Source organism: Nyctibius grandis, chromosome 2 (genome assembly GCF_013368605.1).
Source record: "Nyctibius grandis isolate bNycGra1 chromosome 2, bNycGra1.pri, whole genome shotgun sequence".
Lineage (NCBI taxonomy): Eukaryota > Metazoa > Chordata > Aves > Nyctibiiformes > Nyctibiidae > Nyctibius > Nyctibius grandis.
In genome coordinates this window covers 63222637-63235939 of record NC_090659.1, presented here as the reverse complement: position 1 = coordinate 63235939, position 13303 = coordinate 63222637, and the positions used below count along the sequence as shown (strand labels likewise).

At 44.9% G+C, this 13303-nt stretch overlaps 1 protein-coding gene across 2 annotated transcripts in view; it reads left to right on the top strand.

Annotated features, from left to right (window-relative positions):
• LOC137660528 (protein-lysine methyltransferase METTL21E-like) overlaps positions 1-13303 on the top strand; it is a 29383-nt gene that overhangs the window by 4624 nt on the left and 11456 nt on the right. The window lies entirely within an intron of this gene.

Genomic DNA, 13303 nt, shown 5'->3' with positions numbered 1-13303 from the left:
TGAGTGAGTTGTGAATTTGAATCCTTCTGAGGAAGGTCCAGCACCCAGTTCCTCCATTTTCTGAGTGCTTAAATTGCTGATTCATTCTTTGTATAGTGCACTTTGCAACTAACAGTGCTGGTTAAAAAATTAGCCTATTTATACTATTATATTGGGCATAGTGATCATGAAATGGTAGTTTTCAATTCTTGGAGAAGTAAGGAAGGGGGTCAGCAGAACTGCTACCTTGGACTTCAGGAGGGCAGACTTTGGCCTGTTTAGGAGCCTGGTTGACAGAGTCCCTTGGGAGGCAGTCCTGCAGGGCAAAGGAATACAGGAAGGCTGAACACTCTTCAAGAAACACAGCTTAAAGGCGCACGAGCAGGCTGTCCTCATATGCTGGAAGAAGAGCCGGTGGGGAAGAAGACCAGCCTGGCTGAACAGAGAGCTTTGTCTGGAACTCGTGAAAAAAAGGAGAGTTTATGAGCTTTGGAAGAAGGGTCAGGCCACTCAGGAGGACTATAAGGATGTCGTGAGGCTATGCAGGAAGAAAATTAGAAGGGCCAAGGCCCAGCTAGAACTTAATCTGGCCACTGCTGTAAAAGGCAATAAAAAATGTTTCTACAAACACATTAGCCACAAGAGGAGAGCCAAAGAGAATCTCCATTCTTTACTGGATGCAGGAGGTAACATGGTGACAAAGGATGAGGAAAAGGCTGAGGTGCTTAATGCCTTCTTTGCCTCAGTCTTTAGTAGTAAGGCAAGTTGTTCCTCGGGTACCCAGCCTCATGAGCTGGAGGACAGGGACAGGGAGCAGAGTGAAGCCCCCATAATCCATGGGGAAATGGTTAGCGACCTGCTATGCCACTTAAACATGCAAAAGTCTATGGGACCGGATGGGATCCACCCAAGGGTACTGAGGGAGCTGGCGGAAGTGCTCACCAAGCCACTTTCCATCATTTATCAGCAGCTCTGGCTAACCAGGGAGGTCCCATATGACTGGAAATTAGCGAATGTGACACCCATCTAGAAGAAGGGCCGGAAGGAGGATCCAGGGAACTATAGGCCTGTCAGTCTGACCTTGGTGCCAGGGAATATTATGGAGCAGATCATCTTGAGTGCTATCATGGGGCACGTACAGGACAACCAGGCAATCAGGCCCAGTCAGCATGGGTTTGTGAAAGGCAGGTCCTGCTTCACTAACCTGATCTCCTTCTATGACAAGGTGACCTGCTTACTGGATGAGGGAAAGGCTGTGGATATTGTCTAACTGGACTTAAGTAAAGCCTTTGACACAGTCTCCCACAGCATTCTCCTGGAGAAACTGGCTGCTCATGGTTTGGACGGGCATACGCTTTGCTGGGTAAAAAACTGGCTGGATGGCTGGGCCCAAAGAGTTGTGGTGAATGGAGGTAAATTCAGTTGGCGGCCGGTCACAAGTGGTGTTCCCCAGGGCCCAGTACTGGGGCCAGTTCTCTAATATCTTTATCAATGATCTGAACAAGGGGATTGAGTGCACCCTCAGTAAGTTTGCAGATGACACTAAGCTGGGTGGGAGTGTTGATCTGCTTGAGGGTAGGAAGGCTCTGCAGGGGGATCTGGACAGGCTGGATCGATGGGCCAAGGCCAACTGCATGAGGTTCAACAAGGCTAAATGTCGGGTCCTGCACTTGGGGCACAACAACCCCATGCAATGCTACAGGCTTGGGGATGAGTGTCTGGAAAGCTGCCTGGTGGAAAAGGACGTGGGGGTGTTGATTGATGGCTGGCTGAATATGAGCCAGCAGTGTGCCCAGGTGGACAAGAAGGCCAACAGCATCCTGGCGTGTATCAGAAATATTGGGGCCAGCAGGACAAGGGAAGTGATTGTCCCCCTGTACTCAGCACTGGTGAGGCCACACCTTGAATACTGTGTTCACTTTTGGGCCCCTCACTACAAGAAAGACATTGAGGTGCTGGAGAGAGTCCAGAGAAGGGCAACAAAGCTGGTGAAGGGTCTACAGCACAAGTCTTATGAGGATCGGCTGAGGGAACTGGGGTTGTTTAGTTTGGAGAAAAGGAGGCTCAGGGGAGACTTTATTGCTGTATACAAGTACCTGAAAGGACGTTGTAGTGAGGTGGGTGTTATTCTCTTCTCCCAGGTAGCAAGTGATAGAACGAGAGGAAATGGCCTCAAGTTGTGCCAGGGGAGGTTTCGATTGGATATTAGGAAAAATTTCTTCACGGAAAGGGTTATCAAGCAGTGGAAGAGGCTGCCCAGGGAAGTGGTTGAGTCACCATCCCTGTCGGTATTTAAAAGACGAGTAGATGCAGTGCTTAGGGATATTGTTTAGGGATATTGTTTAGTGGTTGACTTGGTAGTGTTAGGTTAATGGTTGGACTCGATGATCTTAAAGGTCCTTTCCAACCAAGACAACTCTGTGATTCTGTGATATAAATGAATCTTTTGCTATATCTTCCCACCACCTGCCTTCCCTTCTTTCATCTTCCTCTTTTTTGTCTCTTAGCTTTGAATTATGCTTGTATATTAAAAAAAAAAAAAAAAAAAATGACAACTGAACAACCTCTTACATAATTCTCATCTCAAAAGCATTAAACCCTACCCCCCAGCCTCATGGAAGTCATACCTTTAGTTACCTAGATTTTTTTCTTCCCTGCAGGATTGACCTGAAATATTAGAATTCGAATTCTGCTCCTCTTAGGCAACAAGCTGTCTCCAAACAAAAGACGAATAAAAGAGGTAGTGTGGAATAAGACTTAAGTATAACCCAATTAAGGAGTGACTAGAGCTAAACTGCACCTTCACAGCAAATCAAAATAGCCTAAAAATACCTCTTCTCTGAATTTACCTCATGGCTATCTTATAGTAACTTACCTCTCAGCTCTTTTGTTTGAAAGTGACAGCATTCAAATACTTTAGTAAACATCAGGTGTACTAATTTGAATTAACACTTCCCTGTTCCTTTCTCTCCCCTCAACAAGTAGATCCAATTTTGCTGAAGACATTACTAAAATCAAATGGAAACTTCTTGTGTATGGATAGAACAGAAGTTGGAGGCAACACTCAAATCATCAAAGCATGCGTTAACTCTGTAGAGAAGTCTGTAACATATTCTTCCCTCTCAGCCACGTGCCTGTCTTTCCTGTTTTCACATCTTTCCCCTTTGCACTAGCTGCATTTCAACAATAAATTAAATATTTCTCAACTGCCACAAGAGAAAGGTGGTATGTTTACATGGATTGGTGTTGTTAGGTTACTTTCAGGACCTTTCCTCAGAGAAATATTTTAGAAATCCAGAATTAATGATAGGGGAAAATTGGCAGACATTTTATTGAGTCCCTTCTGTTCCGCTGGCTGTGGTATCTGGCATGTTCTAGTATGTCATTACAAGGAAGTAAGAGCTTTCAATGGCACAAAGCCCTGTTGACCAGACAAGGTAAGAGATGTGAAAGATTAGACTAGACAATGGCTCACAGTGTTTAGATTACTCATCCAGAGCCTTCCTATCCATCAGGAAATTGTCTGTCAGCCTTTTGTAATGTACATTGGACCATCTACTTTAAGAACAGAGTCTGCTTTTGTAGTCAAAGGGAAATCATTTAGTTATCTTTAGAGATTAAATAGCTGCTGAGCCTAGACCTGAAGATGTTTTCAATGACAGACAATCATAATGAAGTAACAAGGGAAGTACTTGGCACATTTGAATTCATTATTGTAGTACGGGGAAAACCGGGGGAGGCGCGCTCGCGGGTGCTGGGGGACGGTCCGGAATAAGCTTCACGATCTCAATGTGAGTATGGAAGCTTCTCGTTTATTAACAAAGAAAGCAGTAGTTATATAGGCTATGCATATGTTAATCGCGCGCCCCGATCGCACTTGTGATTGGTCCATAGGTTTACATATTCAGAGCCGTGACCGCCCCCTCCCCTCCCGGATGTAGTTTTGCTTCCCGCGAAGCAGGCACCACGAGGTTCTTTGTTCTGCTCCGTGCAAGGGGAGTGCAGGGTCGCTAGCTCTGGGCTTAACCCTTGCTCAAAGCCTGGGTTGCTCAGACTGCTCAGTGACTGACACAGGATCGTGCCCCTTCTCACTCAACCAAACCTCCACAATTCCCCCTTCTTGTTTGTGAGCAAGCCAGGCCTGATTCACAAGTTTCATTAACGCTTTCTGCAAACAAGAAAATAAACATGGTAACATTAACAATATAACTGCAATCACAAGAACTCCTGTAAGAACCATTTTTACCAGTTCCATCACCCATCCGATTTCTCGGGGAGGTGTGGTTTTACTGATCGGCTCGGCACCCAAAGTGGTCCCTGGTCAGTGGCCACGCACATATATCCCCGGCCACTAAGGATCACTGGCACCGGTCCTTTCCACTCCCCTGTAGCAGGTTCCCGATAAATCACCTGTAACTGAGGTATAATGGTGTTGTTATTAAATTTCAACTGCTGGTGATGTACAACAACCGGTGCTTCTTCTCGGTCCCCTGTTAAACACAGAAAATTCAAAGTAAACAACACTTTATGCAACCGCGATGTTGGATCAGTATCTACCTCCTTCTGTCTCCTTAAATATTCCTTTATGGTTCTATGGGTGCGTTCGATGATCCCTTGACCTGTCGGGGAGTGTGGTATACCAGTAACATGTTTCACTCCCCAGCGTGTTAAAAATACACGAAACTTTTGGCTGGTGTATGCTGGCCCATTATCTGTTTTGATCTGTTCTGGCACCCCCATAACGGCAAAACACGCCAACAAATGTTTACAAACCTGTTGCGCCTTTTCTCCGGACATTGCAGATGCCCAGATTAACCTCGAGAAGGTATCTACTGTGACATGTACATATTTTTGTCTCCCAAACTCTGGAATATGTGTTACATCCATCTGCCATAGCTCAAGTGCTGCCAAGCCCTTCGGGTTTACACCAATACCAATGCCTGGTCCCTGAGCCCCACACCTCGGACATGCCTGAACAATAGATTTTGCTTCATTTTCTGTTATTCCAAATTGTCTCTGTATTCCTTTTGCATTTTGATGGAAATGCTCATGACTTTGTCTAGCTTGTTGAAATTTGTCTAAAGGAGGAATATGGCAAGCAGGGCTAACTAGAGAGTCTGCCACCTGATTGCCCTTCCCCAGACCAAGATCCCATTGATGACTCCGCACATGTATTATGCAACAAGGCGCACTGCGTTGTCGCATAATAGACCGTAATTGCAAGAATAACTGCCCAAGGCGGGGATTTTGTGTGTTTCGGAGCAATGCCTCCTCCAATCGTGGGATGACACCTGCTATGTACATAGAATCTGTGACTATATTTATAGCCCCATCCAGCCAATTTGTCAAGGCCCAGCCTACGGCAGATAGTTCCAGAGTCTGTAAGGTATCATTGGTCTGACCATACAGCATGTGGTGTACCCAATTCCCTTTTTCCTGCCACACACACACCGCTTTGCGCTGTTTCTTTCCCGCATCTGTATAGACCGTTAACCCTTCCACTACTGGTGTTTTCTGTACTTTAGATTTTTCTATCCATTGATTTTTCTGTAATATCTGCCATAATTTACCTTTCGGTTGCTGTGAATGGACTCTTCCTTCGTACCCCAAAAACGCCTCCTGAATGGGTCGAGAATTGCGGAACCACCATTCTAGGTCTACAGCATTAACAGGAATACTAATGTCCGCTGGATCCAGTCCTGTTAATTCTACAGTCCTAGATCTACCCTTTCTCACTAGTTCCCCTATGGCTTCTGGTCTAGTCTGTATGCTTGTCTTTGGTTGTACACTAAGAAATACCCATTCCAACACCCAAAAAGCTTCATCTTTATCATGGCATTTGTAGTGGCATTGGTTGTAGCCCTGGGGGAGTTCCCCCTTTTTGTTTTGCCACTGACAAATGACACCACAAACCATATTTTCACTGTTAATTACAAGCAGAGACACAGGTAGTTCACGAATGCGTCGCGACAACCATGCAGTTTGTAATTTGACGATGATTGACCGCAACGCGCTTTGTTGAGTCTCAGACAGCTGTATGGTGTCAGCAGGGTGTGATCGTCGCAGCAGTTCGGTGAGGGGGGCAATCTCGGTGTTCGAGATACCGACACAGTTACGGACCCACTGAATATCTCCGAGAAGTGTTTGTACATCCTTCAGGTTCTTCAAATCTGTATGTAGCTCCACCTTTTGAGGCCGGATTTGAGCATCCGAAATTGTCCATCCTAAATATTTCCAGGGATCAGTTTTTGAATCTTTTCTGGTGCAATCACGAGACCTTTCTCCGCCAATGTTGTTGTTAGTTTGTGGAGACTTTCTTCTGAAAAAGGATCAGCCTGACATAACAAAATATCATCCATATAATGATAGATGATAGTCTGTGGCCATAGCTGGCGCAATGGTTTCAGTGCCCGTGCCACATAAAGCTGACATAACGTAGGTGAATTTTTCATGCCCTGCGGCAGAACTACCCATTCATACCTTTGAGCTGGTTCCGCTTTGTTGATAACAGGAACAGAAAAGGCAAACCTCATGGTGTCCTGAGGATGTAAAGATATGGTGAAAAAACAGTCCTTCAAGTCTACAATCAATATATGCCATCCTGCTGGTAACATGTTAGGTGATGGAATACCTGGTTGCAATGCTCCCATTGCTTGCATTTGCTCATTAATTTTCCGTAAATCATGTAATAATCTCCACTTTCCACTTTTCTTAGGGATGACAAAAATGGGTGTATTCCAAGGACTAACTGAGGGTTTGATATGTCCTGCTTTTAACTGTTCCTCCACCAGACCCTTAGTAATCTGCAGTCGCTCTTCAGTCATAGGCCACTGGTCAACCCACACAGGCTCATCTGATAACCAAGTCAAGGGTGGATTGGGCGACTGCTCTCCAGCGGCCATTATCAAAAATGGGTGGTTGTAAGAACCGCACCAATCTGACTTAAAACATCTCGCCCTATGAGTGCTTCCAAAACCCCAGGCAAGGACAAGACATAAACTTTCAAAGTTACACGCTGTCCCTCTGGAAAGTGTAAGGTCACAGGGTGATGACTAACAGCTGTCATAGAATTCCCGCCAACGCCAGCAATGTGTGAATCAGGTGTTTCTAGTGTCCAATTACTTGGCCAGACGCGTCGACTGACAATGGTGACGTCGGCACCTGTATCCAACAAGGCCTGTACCTTTATATGAGTGTTGTTCTGAGACATTGTGATTGACATATTTGGTCTGTTGTCCATTCTCGTGGTAAAACATACCGCTGGTCCTGTGGAGCCAAATCCACGATCTCCACGGTACGTAGTCGTATTAGCACCTTGTTGATAGGCAGAAAGGGGGATTATTTGTCCAACTCGACTACCTTTTGGCACAAACATAGGTGGATTAAGCGTATACATCATAATATATACGATCCCGGTATAGTCTGCATCTATGATTCCTGGAAGTATTATAAGTCCTTTTATACCAGCAGAAGATCGTCCTAACAGAAGTCCTCCCATGGGATCGAAATCCCCGCTTAGCGGACCCTGTACATTAGTAGGGACCTTCTGTACTTCTTGACTTCGCAAGGTGACATCTACTGTAATTTCCACGTCGAACCCCAGGCTTCCTCGGGTTGCTGGTTGGTGCTGTTGTAAAAAACCTTTGGTTCGTATGATGGGTTGACTTGTTTCCTCACGCGGCCCCTCTCCGCGCTCCTTTGGAAGTTTCCCTGACACGCCTTAGTTGAATGATTATTCCTCTGGCAGGTATCACACCAGACAGCAGCTCGGCAATCTTTTCTGACATGTCCGTTCTCTCCACATCGATAGCAATTTACTTGAAAGGATTGTCCCACTCGCGTTGGTCGTCGTGTCCCTTTTTGTTGTACCAGCGCTGCCAAAGGTTGAACCACCTCCTTAACAGCACTTTGCACAGCAGCAGCAACGGTATTGTTAGCTCTCTGCATATCAGCACGTTCGACTCGCTTCACCATTTCTTCCACTCCTGCACCTTTAGGTAAGCTAGCGAGCAACTGTTTAGTTTGTCTGTTTGCGTTATCAAAAGCCAGGATCTTTAACATCTGCTGCCTGTTATCCTCATCAAGATCAGGATGATTCATTACGGCTTCCCATAGTCTATTAATAAAGTTCTCATATTTTTCCGTAGCTCCTTGAACCACCGATCCGAATGACGGGATCGCGGAGCCAGGCAAGGCTTGGAATGCTTCAAATGCAAGCTGTGCAGATTTTTGTAGTACTACTGCTGGTAACTGTAACTGTGCTTGCACCGTAGAATAAGCTCCTTGGCCTGTGAGAATATCCATAGTAACTCCATGTAAAGGATCATTTGGATCGTTCATTCTCCGTGCAGCTTCATTGGCTGCTCGTTGTGCCCATTCTGAACCCCACAACAGGAACTGAGTAGGTGTCAGCAACAGTTTCATTAAATTTCGGGAGTCATGCGGGCATAAAAGATCCGCAGAAAAAATCCAGGAGACTATATTCCTTGTAGCATCTGATTTTACTCCATACTGGGTAACTGCAGCTTTTGCTTGTTGGAGAATTTTCCAATCATGTGGTTCCCAAGTAGCTACTCCATTCTGTTGTAGCACTGGAAAAGCTCCTACTCCTCCTAGATTTGCTGCTGTACTCCAGTGTCCTTCTAATATGGCATCACGAATCACCCCACTCCACCTCGGTGCCCTAGGTGCAGGTGGAAGCGGAGCATCCCTGGAGTTGTCTTTGTTTTGTAATCCAGGAGCGGATGCTCTTAATTCGGGTCGCTGTACCTTTAAATCCTGCAATTCCCGCAAAACCTGTTGCAGGAGACTCGTGACATCCGTTTCTAGGTTCCCACGGTCAGGTGGTGTGGATCTTGATTGACAGGGCGAGGGCGGAAGGGGCGGGTACTCCGGCGGCGCAGAGGGGATGAGCCCGCCCGCCTCTCCGCCAGCCAGCGGTGCAGCGTCCAGAGGGGCTGACCACCCCTCCCCCTCCTGTTTCCGCTCGCCTTGCCACGCGGTCCTAGGAGTGCCACGTGGTTCTTTGTTCGCAGCCTCCTCCTCTAAATTCTTACCGCGCCATTTCTCCTGGGAGCTCGCCGCTTCTACCGCCGTACGGACCTCAGCCACGGATGGCTTTATGTTTGCCGACATGCCCTTAACCGCCGGTAACCCGAAGAAACGAGCCAGAACCCCAGGTTTCTCTGTTTTAGCGGGGGGGTTGGGCTCCGGCGGCGCCGGCCGCATCTCAGCAGCCGCGCGGGCGACCTCTCCTTCTGCCCTCATATTTTTTAAAGTCTCTATCACGTTTTGCCAGAGTTCACGCACCTCCTTAATTTCTTCTTCCTCGGGGTCCCTCTCAACAGTCTTTTCCCACATAATGTCTCCCACTTCTTTCCATTCCTCCACAGAAAATACAAGCACTGTGTCTTTAAAATGTCCCCAGCGCTGGCCCAACTTTATCAGCTTAATTAGCTGTTTCTCCACTGTCTTGCTCCCTCTCTTAGAGAGGATATCTGCAAGCAGCATGACTGCAGCCTCTATTTCCATGGCTGCCCTTTTTCCAGTGTCTGCTCTGCCCTTTCTTGAACCTGAACAGCACCTGAACTCTGGGAGCTGGGTGGCCAACCCTTCCAGTGTCTGTTCTGCCCTATTTGACCCGAACATCACCGCTCCCAGCCGTCTTTTTCCCAACACCTCCTTTTCGCTGCTTACCGCAGTCTCGGAGAGAGCACGCCGAAGGGAACCATCCTCTGCTACCAGTTGTAGTACGGGGAAAACCGGGGGAGGCGCGCTCGCGGGTGCTGGGGGACGGTCCGGAATAAGCTTCACGATCTCAATGTGAGTATGGAAGCTTCTCGTTTATTAACAAAGAAAGCAGTAGTTATATAGGCTATGCATATGTTAATCGCGCGCCCCGATCGCACTTGTGATTGGTCCATAGGTTTACATATTCAGAGCCGTGACCGCCCCCTCCCCTCCCGGACGTAGTTTTGCTTCCCGCGAAGCAGGCACCACGAGGTTCTTTGTTCTGCTCCGTGCAAGGGGAGTGCAGGGTCGCTAGCTCTGGGCTTAACCCTTGCTCAAAGCCTGGGTTGCTCAGACTGCTCAGTGACTGACACAGGATCGTGCCCCTTCTCACTCAACCAAACCTCCACACATTATGTGTTCATGAGATAATCTGACTATGGTTCTATTTTCAGCCTTCTAATGGTTTTGAAAGACTTGTGACTTGGATGGGGTTGGGATATCAGTGGTGTGAATCTCAAATTGAAATGCGCATCTCAAGCCTGGGTAAATACATATAGACTGGATACTGTGAGCACACCCCTCTCCTGTTCTTGTCTTCTCATGCTCTGAGCTAAGTGCAACTCTTGGCTGAGAAGAGGCTGCCCGTGGATGGCAGTTTTGTATTTCTGCATTTCAGAGTATAAAGTTTCAAGCATTATATTACCCTGACATATTATCGTGGATTAATCAATATAATATACCTCATCATAGCCATCACTTCAGCAGGTTGAGCTTGTAATAAATGTACTGCAATGCCTACACTCAGTTACATTATCATTTCCCTCTTTGTATGTAGGGATGAAGTAGGGAAAAATTAACTGTGTAGTTTATATAAGTACTGGAACAGTACTTTGCTTTATATTCTTAGAAAGGTGTAGGTTACATCTGACTTCTGGAAAGTCAGGGGCATGATTAGATTTCTCTCCTAGCCCCTTCCTTTAAGGTTCCTTAAGCTGTAATGTAATGGAATGAAATAGAAGTAAGTGGAATGAAATAAAGATACTAATGTGATACCACCTGGAATTTGGGGACTACTCTGTGATTCAGGACTGTGTATGTTTCCATTGAGCCATCTGTAATGCTTGCAAGCCCAGGGCTCTGATCCTAAGGTGTAAGTAACTCAGCAAAAATTGTGAGACTCGAGAGTCCCTTAGAATTGGGACCTAATGCAGATTTGGGGTTAACTTCTGAGCCCTTGGAAATACCCAGGTAGATTCACAGGGCTACCTTCTGATGATTCGTATCAGTGTAGTAACATAACTCTTCTCCAGCCATCTCTTACCGTTACAGAACTGGTTGCAGATCTGTTCCCTTACTGACCTTTCTGCACTTATCTTCTTGACGTTGGGATACATAGATGGCTATTCTTTTAATTACTTAAAAAAAAGTAATGTATGTTATATATATTATGTATATATTATATATATAAAATACATCTTGAATTTTTACTTTTATATTTATAAAAAATACATCTTGAATCTGTACTTTGAATGACTCCAGTTCCATGTGTCCAGAGCGGGGAGATCAGAAGAGTCCTGGCTATCATGAATTCTTGGAACTTTTTCTCATGCATTACTCAATCAGTAATGTCAGCACAGGTAGTCCTCCTGTGTTCATCAAATTCAGAGGGAATTGCTGAGAAGTCTTAGAGGAACCATGTACATCTTCTCAGCTGTTTATACATGGTTCTTAAAATATTTGTAAGTACAAGTCTAAATGGTAAATTTTAAATCTAAACTCTCCAGGTGAAAGTATACTGCTTATGAAGAAGGGAGAATGTGTTGCTGTAGGGCTGAAAGTTGTCAGGTCAAGTTCAGGCTGAAGGCTTGGATTTCATTCCTTTTGCCATTTGGAGAAGATCCATCAAAGCAGGAGAGAAGCAGAAGACGGCTGGGTCTTATTTCCATATCGCCTTGGGCTGTGACACCAGTTGACCTCAAGAGATTAAGTAGGGTCAGGCCAGCACTTGAAAGAGACCAATCTGTATTTTTTCCCTGTAGGTTGTTTTGATGAATCATTGGGTGAAACTGTTGTTTCTGAATTAATGCTGTCCTAATCCATTAGCAAAGTACTTGGAGGATGTTTTGTTACTCTGTGCTATTTGTGAATGGGTCCTAAAATGGAGATGTTGACTGCTAGTATATTCTTCACAGCTTTTATGTAGAAGGCTTATTTTACTTCCTTTTGTAGCCACATTTTAATTCAGGTATCTCAACAGTGGTATCTGGGGTTTGTTTAAATATAAATATAATTTTAATTCAACCCCCTTGCCTTTGCTGCTTTTCCTGCATTTTAAGTGCTGTTTAACAGTGCCTGTCTCTGTTCCCTTTTTATTCAGTGGAGAATGCATTAATGTGGGAGGTATCATTAGTTATGCAGTGAGAGATTTAACATATGCTATTAACTGATGGAAGATACCCAACTGAATTTTAAGGTTACCATTTCCTGATGGAGCTGTATGCTCCCAAGCATGATTTTATATGACAATTAGTGTAAAGGGAACAGCTGATCCTGTAGCACATTTCTAAACAGGTACTATTTCTACTCATTCTAAGCAAAAAGTGTGCAGATAAAGATAGCCTCAGGCCCATTCGTGTGATTTCCTTCATTGTTAAAGAAAATGATACTGCAGTTTGTAACTTGTTCCGTTCTGACCTGGTCTATCTCCTGTTATTTTCCTTCTGCCTTCCTTTCCCCACTTGAAGGACTTCTCCAACTCTGTCTCAGCAGAATTCATGTCCTTTTCTTTCTTTAGATTTTGTTCTAATATAAAACATTTCATTTGACATTTGAATGTGTCAGCAAAATCCTCTGGTTCCCTACACAAGATTTTGCAGCTTGACATGCGTTTCTCTAACTAACCTGTCACTGATTTCACAGCTCCAGTCTTCCACATGATTTAGTATGTCTCTTTGGAAAACTATGTTCGCATTTTGGTTGTAGTAACGATGATTGCTTTGTCTTTGAGAATGGTGTTTATGCTGTTTTCTTGATGATGTGGTTGATATAGTGCAAGATGTGTCAGCAGTATATGACTTTTCTCCTTCAGCCCTGATATTAAGTTAAAATCAAGGGAGTTCAAAGAACATGTTCCAAAGATGTTAAACTTCTATGATAAACAATACTTTACCTGAAATATTTCAAAGAATGCTGTAAGAAATTAACGTATTAGGTAGAAAGTCTTAAGAAAATTAAAGACATTCAGATTCTATTTCAAGAAGAATTTGGGGCATCTAGAGATGGGAACTTCTTTGTGAACACAAGTTCAAGACCAAAGGAGCACTATCTGTTTCACTAACAAAAATTATCTCAGTTTCTATATGTTACCTGAACAGGATCAGACTGTCTCATCTTAATGTAAATAAGGTTCTAGCACTTGAAACTCCAGTGATTTCTATCTATACATGCTCATGCAAAGAGATGAATATGCTGAAGAAAATCATTCTATGTATATACCACTTCCATGCCTCTCCAAATCACAGAAGAGGAGTGAGGGCAAACCTACCTGGTCAAACCCAGGCAAATGAAGAAGGGAGGAACGAGCCCTGGCAGA